Source organism: Mobula hypostoma, unplaced genomic scaffold (assembly GCF_963921235.1).
Source record: "Mobula hypostoma unplaced genomic scaffold, sMobHyp1.1 scaffold_42, whole genome shotgun sequence".
NCBI classification, from domain to species: domain Eukaryota; kingdom Metazoa; phylum Chordata; class Chondrichthyes; order Myliobatiformes; family Myliobatidae; genus Mobula; species Mobula hypostoma.
The window spans coordinates 815,589-829,374 of NW_026948219.1; the positions used below are offsets into that span (position 1 = coordinate 815,589).

At 46.7% G+C, this 13,786-nt stretch overlaps 3 non-coding genes across 3 annotated transcripts; 2 read left to right on the top strand and 1 right to left on the bottom strand.

The window, feature by feature from the left end:
- Positions 1-722: 722 nt before the first annotated feature.
- trnas-gcu (transfer RNA serine (anticodon GCU)) lies at positions 723-804 on the bottom strand. Its single transcript has one exon. It is a non-coding gene; the product is annotated as a tRNA-Ser (tRNA).
- Positions 805-1,661: 857 nt separating this feature from the next.
- Positions 1,662-1,750, top strand: trnar-ucg (transfer RNA arginine (anticodon UCG)). The gene is given in 2 exon segments: positions 1,662-1,698; positions 1,715-1,750. It is a non-coding gene; the product is annotated as a tRNA-Arg (tRNA).
- A 5,313-nt stretch (positions 1,751-7,063) lies between these two features.
- Positions 7,064-7,135, top strand: trnae-cuc (transfer RNA glutamic acid (anticodon CUC)). Its single transcript has one exon. It is a non-coding gene; the product is annotated as a tRNA-Glu (tRNA).
- Positions 7,136-13,786: the final 6,651 nt, after the last annotated feature.

A 13,786-nucleotide genomic window follows, 5' to 3' on the forward strand; every position in this document is an offset into this window, starting at 1 on the left:
GCAGAATTAGGCCGGATGGCCCATCCAGTCTGCTTCGCCATTCAATCACGGCTGATCCTTTTTTTTTTAACTCCTCATGAACTCCAGTTCCCAGCCCTCTGCACGTAACTTTGGTGCCATCTCCAATCAAAAACCTACCAATCTCTGCCTTAAATACGCCCGACGACATGGCCTCCACAACTGGATGTGGCAATAAATTCCACAAATTTGCCAACCTTTGACCAAAGAAATCTTTTTTTGAAAGGGCGCACTTCTATCCTGACTCTGTGCTCTCTCGTTCTAGCCTCTCCCACCATGGTAAGCACCCTTTCCACATCTACTCTGGCTAGTTCTTTCAACGTTCAAATAGTTTCAGTGAGATCCCCTTCTCACCCTTCTGAATTCCAGCCAGTAGAGTCCCAGAGCCATCAATTATCCTTGTGAACGTCCTCCAGACTCTCTCCAATGCAGCACATATTTCTAAAGATGAGGGACTCAAAACTGTTCACAAAACTCAAGGTGAGGAGTCAGCCGTGATCGAATGGCGGAGATCGGTCAGCCGAATAGCCTAATTTTATTCCTATATCTTGTGGTATTGAGGCCAAATTTAGTAATAAATTAATGATGAATATTGCTTTTCATGACCCACATAACGAACTATCTGGCGTCCCTGTGACAAAATTTGGAGGCTTGAACGTTTTAAAGTGACAGTTTCAAAGGTGGTCCCCCCGATTCACATGTCACGACGAGGATGGGATTCGAACACACGCGTGCAGAGCACAATGGATTAGCAGTCCATCGCCTTCACCTCTCGGCCACCTCGTCTGCTCTTCTCTCTCTTGTGTTCCGAAGTTCTGAATATTTTCACAGCATTTAAAACTTCTGCTTAAGGTCCACACATGTGTTCAGCTTCTATGCCGATTTACTTTGCTCGCCGTGCTCACCAGAATTCATGGAGCTGGATAAGGACAGTTTACAGAGATATGTGCCAACCACAGGAAACATGGAAATAGTTATTTTATGCACGTTAGACGCTATGGACGTGCTGTGGCATAAGTATCGATTCCGTGCTCTGTAACTCGAAGAAATTGTGAATGTTTTCATGTTGAATTAAATAAAATTTCAACGGCTTCGTTAATATATGTGCTCGATTTCAAGTACACTGATATAAGAGGAATTTGCCATCTGGTTCGAGAATGACGACTTTCCGTGTATTGGACAAATGCGATAACCCGATAGCTCCCACATTACAGACGCGCTGACGGCACGCCCGGCTGTGCGCAGCCGCAGATCCGAAAACCCTAACACTTACCCGACACAAACACGTGGCTGCTCGGCTCTGGAATACGAAACCAACGGCTGAGATATCTAAAAAGAGATCGAGTTCACTCTATCAGTAATGTATTGAATGTGGTGGACCATTTCCTCTTATTCCAATCCCAGAATAAAAAGCCGCTGCAAAAGACAGTGGGGTGTGCCTTTGACAATTCCTTTCTGTGTGATAGAAACAGAATATTAAACAGCCCAGAGCAGGAATGAATGGAGAGATATTGACAACAGTGGTCGAATATTCACCTGGAATGAAATCACTGCGTGCAAGTACTTTTAGCTCGGTGAGGAAATCATTCTACGCGTGCAAATTCCTTGCAGCAGTCTGCATGTTCCCCATTCTCACAGAATACGGCCGTGTGGCCTAATGGATAAGGCGTCTGACTTCGGTGCTTGATCAGAAGTCATCAGAAGATTGCAGGTTCGAGTCCTGCCACGGTCGCTTTGACAAACTGGCGGATTCGGTTCCATTCTGTCTCTCACTCTCTGCAGCATGGTTGTCTCAATTCCGTGTGGGGATTAATCGGAGTACAGCACCCTCCGGAAAAACGTAACGCCTAGACTTCGTTGTATGTAACATATAATATTATGCGTCTATTCTGTGTGTATTTCTGCAGACACTTTCATAGTCAATTGGTTGGAGCTTCTCAGACGCTCAGGAGGAGCTGCTGCTGGGAAGGTGAAGTTTATTTCACATTCAGCTCCGTCTCCGAGCCCGCCTTATCGGCAAGAATTCACCACCCAGCACTGACGGTACATTCTGCTGTCTCAAACCCTTCTCCTCTTCCTGGTTCTCTCCCTGCTCTGAGATATCTTCATCACTAATTGCCAACGAGACATCAACCGCCTCAACACCAGGAATCCTCACTTCTCCTCGAACTTCACCCCCTCTGAATACACTGCACCTTCAATCTCTCAGCACCAGTCCAAACCTTACCAACAATCCCGCAGACAGGGTGCTGCTGTTGTAGAGTGGCGGACTGACCTCTGCCTTGCTGAGACACGGCGGTACCTCTCAGACACATCCTCATGCCTACACCTCGAATAATCCCGACTCCGAACGATCAGAGAACTGTCTCCGACATTATCACTGACATCACCAACTCTGGAGAACCTCCATTCTCTGTGGAAAACTCCTGGCTCCGTTTCCCTGAACTGCTCTCTTCTACCTCCTACTCGATTCACAAGTCTGAATGTCCGGGTAGATCCATTATCTCTGCCCGCTCCTGCCCCTCTGATCCTGTGGTCTCATCGCTCCAGTCCATCCTATGCCCCATACTTCAGTCCCTTCCTACCTGCATTCCCGACCCTTCCCGTGCTCTCGATTCCCTCACTAGCTTTCAGTTCCGAGGCCCTGACCGTCTCATTTTCTCCATGGATGTCCATTCCCCCTTTTAAAAGGCCCTTAAAGCTCTCCACATTTCTCAAGGAAAACCAGCCAATTCCCCTCCATCATCACCATCCACCGTCTGACAGAACCGGTCCTCACCTCAACAGTTTCTCCTCCGCCTCATCCCACTTTCTCCAGATTCAGTGTGTAGCCATGGACGCTCGCATAGGTCCCGGATATGTCTCCTTTTTCGTTGCCTAAGTAAAACAATCCATGTACCAAACCTTCCCCGGTAATGCACCCCAACACTTCCACCGCTGCATCGACGAATGTATTCTGCCGCTTCATGCGCTCACGCTGAGCTCGACATTTTCACCCACTTTGCCTCCAACTTCCACCCTGCCCTGAAACGTCTCACTCAATGCGAGCAAGACGATGGAAGCAGACACCAGAGGGTCCATGTGCCAGTCCTCATCGGAGGATCAGAGAGGGAGAGCAACTTCAAATTCCCGAACATTACTATTTCAGTGGATTTGTCCTGTACCCATCACAAGTGCAATTGCGAAGAAAGCACGGCAGCGCCTCTGGTTTCCTAGGAGCTTGCGGAGATCGGCATGACATCTAAAACCTTGACAAATCTCTGTCGATGTGTGATGCAGAGTGTAGTGACTGGCTGCATCATGGCTTGGTGTGGAAACATCAATGTCTTTAAACGTAAGTTCCTGCAGAATGTTATGGATTCTGCCCGGTACATGTCCGGTAAATCTCTCTCGCCCCTGAGCACATCTCTGTCTGGGGACTTTGCCATTGCTCATTTGGTGGGTGGTGGGCGCTGATGCTTTTTGCTGAAACGTGGCGGGGGTTGGGGGATTGATCCTGTGCTGCTGATTGTATTGTTTCATTATTCTCCTCAACCCCCATTACCTGTTCTGCCCGTCACCCTCGAAACCCTGACTGATCAGAAACCTATCAACTTTTGTTTTATAAAATCCCAGTTGCTCCACCTTTACAGCCGCCCATAGCAATGAGTTCCCCAGATTCACCACTCTGATGGCAGAATTTTATCCTCAGCTTTCTTCTAAAGGGGCACCCTTCAATTCTGAGTCAGTGCCATCTGGTCCTAGACTCCCTTTACTACGTGAATTATTCCCACCACATCCACACTGTCACCGTCTTTCAATATTCTATACTTGTCAATAATACGCACCCACATTTATCAAACGCCTCTCACCCGCAAACCCTTTAATTTCGGGATCATATCGTCCCCATGGCATCATCAATGGTGACGGGAGAGGTTCCAAATGATTGAAGGTTTGCAGGTATTGTTCCCTCATTCATAAAATGGAGTAGAGATCGCTCAGGAAATTATAGACCAGTGAGGCTTACTTCAGCGGTTGGTAAGTTGATGGAAAAGATCCTGAGAGGCAGGATTTATGACATTTGGAGAGGCATAATATGATTAGGAATAGACAGCATGGCTTTGTGAAAGGCAGGTTGTGCCTTACAAGCCTGAATGAATTTTTTGAGGATGTGACTAAATACATTGATGAAGGTAGAGCAGTAGATGTAGTGTATATGGATTTTAGTAAGGCATTTGATAAGGCACTTCATGCAAGGCTTATTGACAAAGTAAGGAGATATGGGATCCAAGGGGACATTGATTTGTGGATCAGAATTAGCTTGCACACAGAAGCGAAAGAGAGGTTGTAGACGAGTCATGGAGGTCGGTGACCAGTGGTGTGCCTCGGGGTTCTGTTCTGGGACTCCTACTCTTCGTGATTTTTATAAATAACCTGGATGAGGAAGTGGAGGGATCTGTTGGTAAATGTGCTGATGCACGAAGGTTGGGGGTGTTGTGGATAGTGTGGAGGCCTGTCAGCGGGTCATGGATAGTATGCAAAACTGGGTTGAGAAGTGGCAGATGGAGTTCAACCCAGATAAGTGTGAGGGGATGTTGCCGGAAGGGCGTTAGGTAACGTTCAGCCGGCTAAGGGGCTCCATTCCGGATTTGCTGTCTGTGTTTACTCCCGTAGCGTTCGTCTCTCCCAAGGCTGCCCAAAAGGCCGTGGGGCTATTTACCCATAGCTGGGGATCTGTTCACGAGCACCAGGGCGCGTCCACACACCGGCGGGCCTGCAAGACACGTGTGCCGGAGCCAGACGTCCTCCCTGCCCTTTGTAGTTCAGCCTGAGTCCGAAAGTAGTTCAGTTTCCCTGTGTCGCCAGCGAGTAGGCACTATATGAGGCTTCCTGTTGGAAAGGCTATGCACTGGCAGGGAGAGAATTACACGTTCAGCTCTCCTTTTCTCCTCGCCGAAAGTGAGAGCCACAAACACTACCACTACCACAAATACTATCACTCTAGACGCGTTACAACAACCATATTGACACATATCTGTGACCCTGATGATATTATGTACCTTGTGAATGTCACCCCTCAGCGGCTTACATAGCAGGGAGAAATCTCTCAGCTTACACAAACTATCCTTATAGCTCAAATCGAGTGTTCCAGGATACATTCTCATGAAACGTACCCGGGACGCTTTCCAGTCTAATGGCATCCTTCCTATGCCTTGTCTACGTGTATATGTATCCACCGGCTTGGTTCATCCAATTCTGCAAAATTTCCAGTGTTCTGCCATTTACTCTGCAAGATCTGCCCTGCCTTAACTTGACAAAGTGCTACATTTTATCATGTTAAATTACACCTGCAATTCATTGAACCCTTTCTAAGTAGGGCAGATCTCTTTGTAAGCTTGGACAATCCACTTCATTATCCGAGACACCAGCAATACGGATGTCATTTACAAATTTATGAACCGGCTGATTATATTTAATTAGCCTCCGCCTGTTTAAATGCTGATAGATCCCAACACCGGCATTTCCTCCTGTAACCCTGCCAACAGCGCTGTTAAACTCAATAGCCAGCATTTCATGCATCGTTATTCAATTACTGTACAGATCAAAGACAGATCGTACTTAACCATGATGTGTGAGGTAATACATTTTGTAGACTCAAGTAAGAGCGGGATGTCTACATTATTGATAAGGCTTTAGGGATTTTGAGATTTGAGTATAATTCCAAAATCCACGATGGCACTGGCGATACACGTGACGTATTGCCGACAGCTCGCAAAATGTCCAGATGTATTTCTTCTGAACCACTGTTGCTGCAATCTGAAACTCCTAATTTTACCTTAAGAAACGTACTTTTGAGCTGTCCAAACAAACTGGTAATCTAATGAGCTCCTGAAGGACCAGGTGGACTTGACTCTCGGGAATGCAGGTGCGGGATATTTCAGCGATCAGCCATTACCTTTGCCGGAAAAGAGGTCGGTTCGGAAGACTTCAAGCCAGACTATATCGCCGGGTTATAAAGCATACTCTACCTGGCATCTTCTTAGCCAAAGGCCAATTACTTGAAAACACGATACATTACGTAAGCGGAACATTGCTGTTTTGCAGGTAAATGAGCGACTGCTGTCTTCTCTGTTTCATGGAGACATGGCTCACTGCTGTCTTCTCTGTTTCATGGGGACATGGCTCAGTTCGGTGGAACAGCTGGAAGGCTTCTCAATGTACCGTTGGGGTAAGGGAAGATGTTATTGTGGTGGTGGTGAGGGGGGTGTTGTTTCATGATAGAATCTTCATGCTCTCTGTAAATAGCGGTCTCGTCGCTCCCCTGTTCTCCCAACCACAACATCCAATGATTAAGTTCTGTCAGTGCTACTTACCGAGAGGGTTCTCCTCATTGATCCGGACAGCACTTTACATACCGCCAGAGCAGATGCTAAGCAAGCATACCATGTATTGAGTGTCGCGATCAGCAAACAAGGAACCGCCTACCCTGAGGACTTTCAAATCATTGCGAGGGTTTCTATCAGGCTTATTTAGAGAAATCTAGGCTTATTTGCCATCAGCACGTCATTCCCAGTACCAGGGGCTCCCGCACACTCGATCACTGTTAGAGCACGATCAGGAAAACCTACCGTTCCATCCCCAGACCATATTTCGGGCATTCTGAACGTCTGGTTTTCTTTCTCCTATCTCCATCCCGGCAGAGGGTAAGGAACAAGACACCAGATGTATCGGCAACAATGATGTGGTCGCGGGAATCGTAGGGCCGACACTGAATTGCTTCAAGGCGATAGACAGAAATAAAAATGACCCGGGGCTCATAAGAGAATCTGAATTTCACAATCTTTATAAAGACACTGAGAACGAGTGTTTACCACTGAGTCATTCAGAGTCCAGAGTGTTCCTTAACCAGAAGCACTGGATGAACAGGAGATCTGCAAAATGCTGAGCGGTAGATTCATGGTAATATTTATCACATTTATTCATTGCTATTACTAATCTATAGGTTTTGTTTTATAGTTTGCCCATTTGATAGTTGTCTATTGCTGTGTGCAGCGCTTTATCAGCTTCCCTGGTGGTCTAGTGGTTAGGATTCGGCGCTCTCACCGCCGCGGCCTGGGTTCGATTCCCGGTCAGGGAATATAAAATATAGCCTGCTGTAATCTAATGTGCTAATTTTTAAACCATCGTATGGATTAACTTGTTTCCACAACAACCCCATTCCTGTCACTCGATAAAACCACAAAATATAGGACCATAATTAGGATTAGGCCGTTTAGCCCATCGGGGTTGTTTCGACATTTCCTCTCAGCCCCATTCTTCTGCTTTCTACTTGTATCATTTCATGCCCTGATCTATCAAGAATCCATCGATCTCTGACAAATATATAGAAAGACTTGGACTCCACAGGGGCCTGTGGCAACGAATTCGACAGATTCACCACTCACTCCTCATCCGTTCTGAAAGGATGCTCCCCTACCTCGAGGCTGCGTCCTTTGGTCTTAGATTCTCCCACCATAGGAAACATCCTCTCAGCATCCGCCCCATCAAGGCCTTTCGCCATTCGATAGGCTTCAATGAGTGGCCGCACAATCTACTGAATTCCAGTGAAAGCAGGCCCGGCGCCAGCAAACGCTCTTCAAATCCATCCTAGCGTAATTTCTCTGAATCTCCTTTGAACCCTCTCCAGCTTCAGCAATACTTTCTCAGCTAAGAGAACTAAAACTGCTTACAATACTTCAAGCGAGGACTCTCCAGTTCTTCACAAAGTCTCTGAATCACATCCTTGCTTCATATTCTAGACCTCTTGAAATGAAAGCGAACATCGTACTTATCTTCCCCACCACAGACTCAAACTACAAATTAACCTTTAGGACATGATGGTGCAGGTCTGTACGTCGCAATGGAAGGCCTGTACAAGGACTCCCAAGGCTCTGAGCGCCTCAGTCTTCTTGTTTGCATTTTCTCTCCTTTTAGAAAGTGTGCTCCTTCATTTCTGTTATGAAAGTGTATGACCATAACTCTCCCTGCACTGCATCCCATCCGCCACTTCTTTGTCCATTCTCCCAATCTAAGTTTTTCTGTAGCATGTCTACCCCCGGGAAGGAGCTCCTGCTCGTTTCGCTCTGAAGGATCTGTACATGGTGAGTGGAGTTACTCTACCATTCCAGTACCCCCGGGAAGGAGCTCCTGCTCGTTTCGCTCTGAAGAATCTGTACACGGCGAGTGGAGTGACTCGACCATTCCAGCACCCTCGGGAAGGAGCTCCTGCTCGTTTCGCTCTGAAGGATCTTTACACGGCGAGTGGAGTGACTCGACCATTCCAGTACCCCCGGGAAGGAGCTCCTGCTCGTTTCGCTCTGAGGAATCTGTACACGGTGAGTGGAGTGATTCGACCTGTCCAGGTGCCAGGTCCCTGCACTGGAACTGTTGGAATGTTTCATTAGTTTCATCTGCTTTACCGGTGAGATCAAAGACCATTTCATGACAATATTCTGTGCCCACTTTGCGCTCGCGTAAGCTTCTTCATCTAATCTATTTGCCATCTGTCTGCATGTGCACCAGCAGGACACGTTTAATTAGAAAGAGGGCAGTCAACATACCAGTGTCTACTCTGATTCTGAATGTTGGTGGTTGATCGAAGTCTTCTTGTTTACACATTCATCCCGGTGGTGAACGCATTGTACCGCATTGCTCGTAAGAAGTGGAAAGTGAGTCAGAGACAATATCAAAGCTGCTGGTGAACGCAGCAGGCCAGGCAGCATCTCTAGGAAGAGGAACAGTCGACGTTTCAGGCCGAGACCCTTCGTCAGGACTAACTGAAGGAAGAGTTAGTAAAAGATTTTGGTAGAAACTGGAAGTGCGAGGTGTGGGAACTATAAGGTTGGTAGCAGTGGCTGGGAGATCCCCTGAGCGGATAAAGTCGGTGATGGTGTGGGAGACAATGGCCTGGTGCTCCTTAGTGGGGTGACGATCGAGGGGTAAATAAGAGCAGATATCCGCGAGTTGTCCCTGTGCCTCGGCAAGGTAGAGGTCAGTACGCCAGACTACAACAGCACCCCCCTTATCGGCGGGTTTAATAATAAGGTTAGGATTAGTGCGGAGGGAGTGGAGACCAGAGAGTTCCCAAGGAGTGAGGTTGGAATGGGAACAAGGTGCGGTGAAGTCGAGACGGTTGATGTCCCGTCAGCAGTTAGCAATAAAGAGATCCAGAGCAGGCAGAAGGCCAGAGCGGGGTGTCCATGAAAAAGAGGAGGGTTGAAGACGGGAGAAGGGGTCATCGGTGGGGGTGGAAGAGTGCTTGCCGAAGAAGTAGGCGCTGAGACGGAGACGGCAGAAGAAGAGTTCCGCATCGTGGTGAACACGGAACTTGCTGAGGTATGGGCGAAGGGGAACAAAGGTGAGGCCCTTACTGAGGACAGAGTGTTCTACCTCCGACAGGTGAAGGTCGGAGGGGATAGTAAACCTCTTACTAACTCTTCCTTCAGTTAGTCCTGACGAAGGGTCCCGGCCTGAAACGTCGACTGTACCTCTTCCTAGAGATGCTGCCTGGCCTGCTGCGTTCACCAGCAACTTTGATGTGTGTTGCTTGAATTTCCGGCATCTGCAGAATCCCTGTTGTTCAGAGACAATATGATTGCTGAGCAATATGACAGCATCCGCATCACCTGATCATAGCGGTAGTCGGCTCAGTAACCACGCATGCGTCTTTGCCATTGCTCTGACATATGATGTCTATCCAGTGATATCTGACGTATTCCACTGGTACAAGTCGTGAAGAATTGATGAATTGATACAGGATCTTCGACTCAAAAAAAACATTCCGACCACCTTTCCCACCAGAGTAAGTCCCAGTTTCCTGCGTGCGGACCATATTCCTCCAAGGCCCGCCCTTCCATGAAACTGTTCTACCTGCCTGATCGACTTCTTCTGGCAGCTCTTTCCACATATTCACTAAAGTCTTCGTGAAAACTTTGCTGCCCATGTTCCTTTCAAATATTCCAATTTCAGAAAAAAAACAGACTGTTAACATTCATTTTACCTCTGTTTTAAATCGCTTTCTTCTCGTCTTGGAATGAGCAGATGACAGGCTTGGATAAACTCTTTATATAACCCAGTTCTCCTTGTCCTGAAAAAGTCATTGTTGACTTGCACTGTTCACAGTTTAACGGCCTATTTTCTATAATAGAGCGTCCGGAACTATACATGGCACTCTATACACAACCTCAACAATGACCTATCGTAATGTCTTGTTTTACGTTCCTTCCTGTTGCCCTGAATGAGAAAGGCCGGAATGAGAAACGGCTTCTCACTATACCATCGAAATCAGCGAACAGTGAGCTTCTGCCTCTGGGTCCCTCGTGTCAACTGTAATGCCCGGCCATTTACAGCACAAGTGCTTTGCAAGTTTTATTTCCAAAATGCACGACGTTATACTTATCTACATTGGAATCCATTTACCACACATCCGTCACTTCTCTAACTAAAACAGGTATGCTTGTAATCAACAGTAACCTCCCTCAGTATCAATAGCATCGCCTAATTTTGTGTCATGCAGAAACTTCCTTATCAAGACGCGATTTCGCATCAAAATTACCGACATAAATAAGGATTAACGAACAACAGCGACCACTGTGTCATACCAAAAGTCTCCCATATCGAGCTGACTACCACACATCCTCACTTGCACCCTTCAGTTCATTCCCAACTCTAGCCCCATTCGTAGCTCCCCAGAGAGAGAGAGAGAGAGAGAGGGAGGGAGAGATTGAGAGAGAGAGAGAGAGAGATAATGTGTGTGTGTGTTGTGTATGTTACAGATAGAGAAAGAGCGAGACATGGAAGTGAAGCAGGGGAGAGAGTCGCATCGTAGACAGGGCAAGAGCGATAAACGGGGGAGTTTTACAGGCAGTGGAAGAGAGAGAGTTACACGGCAATTTACCGATTTCATGTTCACTTTGGGTCATCGTTTTCCTCGTAGCGTTTTCTTGATCATCAGAGTATTTCACCCCAGCGAGACAAAGAAATTGACCTTTCCGCACCTTCATTTAAACTCGGAAGCTGGAGGGCTCATAATTATTGTCACCGTCTGGACGGATGAGGAGAAATGGTTCATGCGTTTACACATGATCCTCCAACAGAGGGAGCAAGGGAGGACGATACGTTATACTTATTGATGGTACTTCTCCCAGTTTCTTCAATCATAAAGACAATTAAAATTAAATTGGTCATTAATTCTTAGAATTCCAAGGTTGCTGCTGATTTGGCCGCAGGAATTCTGCTCAGTGCGATAAATCGTCCGCAATCCAGCTGAAGGAAGTAGGTTGGTGAACGAAGTGAGGCGCTCGGTATCCAAACAGCTGTAGAACCCACCGACATCAATCGCTCTGTTTCTACTCGAAACCTATTGTTAGAGATTCGGTTGCAAAGTAACAATGTCGTCGCTAAGTAAACTCCACCAGAAAGGATTGTTTAAGCTGCCTCACGGAGATTGATCAGAGTCGGGGTAGAAATGAACTCTGGACACTGAGTAGAAATGCAACAGTATTGAAGAGTGCAAAAATCTTAGTCTGCCGCCTGGACTTGGCAGAGAATGTAGCGTTCAGAGAGCAGCCAGGGAGTTATTGACAGGCAGCTGGATTTCTAGTCCCTGATGGCTGTAGAGTGAGCGATGCGAGCAGGGCTCGAACCTGCGTGGGGATTTCAAGTCCAACGCCTTAACCACTCTCCGTCTATGTTAGTTACCCACCGCAGCACTGCATCTGAAGCGAGGGCTGAACATGATTTATTTTCACTGATGGCAATGATCAATCATCATTCCGATACAAATAGTATGATTGGACAGTTTGGGAATATGTTGCAAGACTGGTAGGTCAGAACGTGAGTGTACAGGGATAACGTTGGCGTTAGTATTGCAAATGAAGGAGATTTCCACTGTTGGGGATAAAGGTCAGGATTAGAATCAGGTTTATTATGACGGAGATATGTCCTTTATTTGTTTGTTTTACGGCACCTGTACCGTGTAACACAGATAGAATAATAATAGATCACAGGTCCATAAGACGAAGGAACAAGAACAGGTCATTCGCCCCATTGAGTCTATTCCGCCATTGTAGCAGAGCTGATTTATGATTCCCCTCAACCCCAGTCTACCGGGCATGGACATTGACGTCCTTAATAATCAAGAAATTATCAATTTCTGCTTCAAATACACCAAGTGACTTGGCTTCCATAGCCGTCTGTGACAACTAATCCCTCAGATGCACCACCTTTGGATAAAGATATCCCTGTTCTAAACTATCATCGTGCTAATCTGAGGCCCCGCTCTCTAATCCTAGACTGCCCAACTGTAAGAAACACCCTCCGCACTTCTACTCTAAGTAGGCATTTCAATGTTCCATAGATTTCAATGAGATGCCCCTGCAGTGAGCACAGGCACGGAGCTATCAAACTCAAACACCAGGAAATCTGGAGATGCTGGAATTTCAAGCAACACACATCAAAGTTGCTGGTGAACGCAGCAGGCCAGGAAGCGTCTATGGGAAGAGGTACAGTCGACGTTTCGGGCCGAGACCCTTCGTCAGGACTAACTGAAAGAAGAGCTAGTAAGAGATTTTAAAGTGGTAGGGGGAGGGGGAGATCCAAAATGATAGAAGAAGACAGGAGGGGGAGGGATGGAGCCAAGAGCTGGACAGGTGATTGGCAAAGGGGATATGAGAGGATCATGGGACAGGAGGCCCAGGGAGAAAGACAATGGGGGGGGGGTAACCCCAGTGGATGGGCAAGGGGTATAGTGAGAGGGGCAGAGGAAGAAAAAGGAGAGAGAGAAAAAGAATGTGTGTATAGAAATAAATAACGGATGGGGTATGAGGGGGAGGTGGGGCATTAGCCGAAGTTTGAGAAGTCAGTGTTCATGCCATCAGGTTGGAGGCTACCCAGACGGAATATAAGCTGTTGTTCCTCCAACCTGAGTGTGGCTTCATCTTTACAGCAGAGGCGGCCGTGGATAGACATATCAGAATGGGAATGGGACGTGGAATTAAAATGTGTGGCCACTGGGAGATCCTGCTTTCTCTGGCGGACAGAGCGTAGGTGTTCAGCGAAACGATCTCCCAGTCTGCGTCGGGTCTCGCCAATATATCGAAGGCCACATCGAGAGAACCGGACGCAGTATATCACCCCAGCCAACTCACAGGTGAAGTGTCGCCTCACCAGGAAGGACTGTCTGGGACCCTGAATGGTGGTAAGGGAGGAAGTGTAAGAGCATGTGTAGCACTTGTTCCGCTTGCAAGGATAAGTGCCAGGAGGGAGATCAATGGGGAGGGATGGGGGGGGGGCGGAGACGCAGGGATCGCTCTCTACGTGACTTCTTTATTCACTCTCGCCTCCCTTTTATTTATATGTCTGAAAAATTGGTATTTTCATCTCTATTATTTTCCATTTCATCTTTCCTCTTATCAATTATTAATTGTCTTCTTTGGAATTCTATGGACCGCTTTGAATTGTAATAAAGAATGACGAGCACATAATGATGAAGAATAAATCAATTTTAAAATACTCTTCCAGCTCTCATCAGATATGAAAATCTGTAAATCCTTTTCCCAGTCTCCTTTAATTATATCTAAAGAGGCCATTTTCAGTCCCAACAGCAGACTGTAAGATATTGAACCGTTATCAAAGGGTTTCAAATTAAAAATTGTATCTAATATATTCTTATCTGGACTTGTAGGAAATGTAAGTAATTGAGATCTTAAAAAAAATCTCTAATTTGTAAGTATCAAAAAAAGTGAGTGTT